This window comes from Saccoglossus kowalevskii, chromosome 5 (assembly GCF_978046115.1).
Source record: "Saccoglossus kowalevskii chromosome 5, keSacKowa6.1, whole genome shotgun sequence".
NCBI lineage: Eukaryota > Metazoa > Hemichordata > Enteropneusta > Harrimaniidae > Saccoglossus > Saccoglossus kowalevskii.
The window spans coordinates 24,268,393-24,271,437 of NC_140645.1; positions in this window are offsets into that span (position 1 = coordinate 24,268,393).

Genomic DNA, 3,045 nt, shown 5'->3' on the forward strand with positions numbered 1-3,045 from the left:
TTGAAACCACATGCATGTAATAAAATGCTCGGCAGTAAAACACGTGTTAGCCAGCTCAAACTCGCGCAACATGGATGTAAACAAAACACACAGATGTGTCAGTCGATATTGCTGTAAAGTTGTGGAGAACCGATGATAGTGAAATCAACTTTTTTGTCATATTGTCTGGTAGAAAGCTGGCCATGAGTGTCAAATTCACGACACAGATCTGAACATGACGCAGAGAGAGTAGATTATGTAGTCTCGTTAATTTCAAGTTCAACGAGATGAATCATTAGAATTTTATCAATAAATTTAGGACTGTTGAATGAGCAAATAAAAAAAAGACCACGTAAAAATGATAATTCGAGAAAGAAAACACCTATAATTCTATCACAACTACAAAACAGTGTCAGATGCTTTAGATGTGGTAATAATACAAATCATAAGAACTACAAATGAGTGCAAATGGTGTAGGCTGCAATGACAATGTTACACAATGCAATGTTAAACAACACCTGGTTAGTAGAGATAGCAAAACTTGGTCAATGTGTATATCACTGTTGGATTGTAGGATTGCCTATACTCAATCTAGTAATTATTGTGGCGTGCAATTTGTTGACGTCTTGCAAAATGCTTGATTTGTTTGACTAAGCAAAAATGTGGAATACAATGTGCATAACTGGATGTTAAAAATGACCAGGCGCAAGCCCAGACACAATTTTTTTGAACAATTTTGAAATCACATTTTACACATCAACCATAATGCATGAATAATTTAGAAATTATTCAAATTTCAAATATAATACTTAACTGGACAGAGACAATCTATGCAAACAATAGGGCATGAAATAGGCCGGTCGAAAAACCCATGATTAATTTGGAAATGGCTACAAATCAATGCCAGACTAATTTTACTTCAAAAGTAAATGGATAAATCAAAGTTACCAAATCAGGCAACGACAATAGATGATTCTCATAAAACAAAAATTTAGTGTAATGTTCATGTAACCATGGTAACATGAAAGAGAAAAGGAGAAATAAAATGATCAAATCCCAGCTAAATAATAATGTACAACATTTACCCATATGAATAGGCATTCATTCACACGCTTTAATGAAATAAAGTACAATAATTATCCTGAATCACATCAACGTCTTCACATTGACAGCTGACTCACATAAACAAATGCACTGATTTGAACGATTCTAGCCCTAAACATTATAGAGTGGGACCGACACATTATAAATACAAGTACTTGCCTGCATGACATGCATGGAAAAAAAGCATGGATTTGAAATCATGTGTAAGCTAACACTCTCCCAGTGAAATGAAATTATTCTGCATCGAAGGCCACCACGCTTTATCTGCAGAAATCCGGCAAGATCCATGACAAATTGAAAAGTAACAAAAAGCAGCCAGCTCATGCTTGATATTGCAATGCAGTCAACCCTCATAATATATTCCGCCATTAAACAGCAAACAAATATTAAATATAACCCATAATTATAGTTATATTAGTTGATAATGGCAATATATTGGAACTTGAGATAAGAAATGTATATGATAATTGTCGCCATGAAGTAATGATCACCTGAGTATTCATTAACGCCAGTATATGTAATATAAGTGTTATATCGAAGATCATACAAATACTGGGTCATTGATATTTATATTCTTGTTCTCTGTTTCATAAAAGAGAAACAAACGTCTGCTATGAATTTCTTTTTTTTATAACTCAATGTTGACACGTAGATCTTTCATCAAAAAACAATGGTGTTTATTATTGATAATGCCTTTTTAAAAGAGTTTCACATGTACTACAGGCTCGAGCATTGATAATGAGATGGGAGAGAGTGGGATATTGCTGTAAAGTTGTGGAAAATTGATGATATTAATATCCTGTCATATATTCAGATAGAGAGCTGGTCATTAGTGTCAATTTCAATACACATATATAAACATGAAGCATAATAAGTAGATTCTGTGGAGTCCTTAATTCATGATGATAATTCGAGACAACAAACAATCTATAAGTATATCAAAACTATAAATTAGTGTCAAAGAGAGAAACTCAAAGCCTAAATGCTTTAGTTATGGCAATAATGCTGATCATAAGAACCACATACCAGGTAATGACTCCAAATGCTGCAGTGACCTATGACCTATGTTACACAGTATCCGATTTGTGGGGGTCAAAAACAACTTGGTCACTGTGCATATCATCCAACATGCACCTTACAAAATAATTTGTCTGACTAGTACAAGTGGCGATTCATGTATTTCAAGATGGTAAAAAATACGACGCATTTTTGTAGTCACACAACACTGGCTGCCATGCTTTCTTTTCGAAAAACTGCAAAAAGCACTGCACAAACACATACAAAGAGTGTCTTGAATGTTGTGAGGGGTCAGTGACAACGAGACAGTGAATAGTTATAACTTACCCTTTATTAAGTTGTTGCATCTGTTCAGCAGCTCTCTTCCTTCTGCTGCTCGTGCAATTCATTGAAACTTTTCAGTTGAACGTCTTTGCAATTTTCAAATGTGATATAGTGAACACGTTCAACATGAAGGGTTAACAATGAATCCTAAACTTTACATTGGATATTGATCACATTAACATATCATTTATAAAACGCTCAAACACCTTATAGATTGGGTTACTTTATGTACCTAACAACCAATTAAAGTATTACATAGCATACATGTGGTACGTTTTTCACCCCTGTGGTACAATATCCATTACAAATGTATGAATACAGACAAATACAAAAGTACCATATGTTGTGAGTGTTGTAAGGGGTCACACCACAGTTCAGTGACTAAATACAGCTTAACTTTATTAGAGTACCGAGCCTGAAAGGCTAGGCCATTATTATTATAGTTCGCTTTTGTTTCTTCTTATTCTTTTTCTATTTTTCACCAAGTTGGTTGCGACATTAGCTAGAGCTAGAAACCTGGTACTTCGCATGCTGAGTGAACCAATGGAAACTGCTGTGAATAACTTTCAAAATGGTGAGCAGACACTTGGTTTGACAGATATCTTGTTTATTGTATTCCTT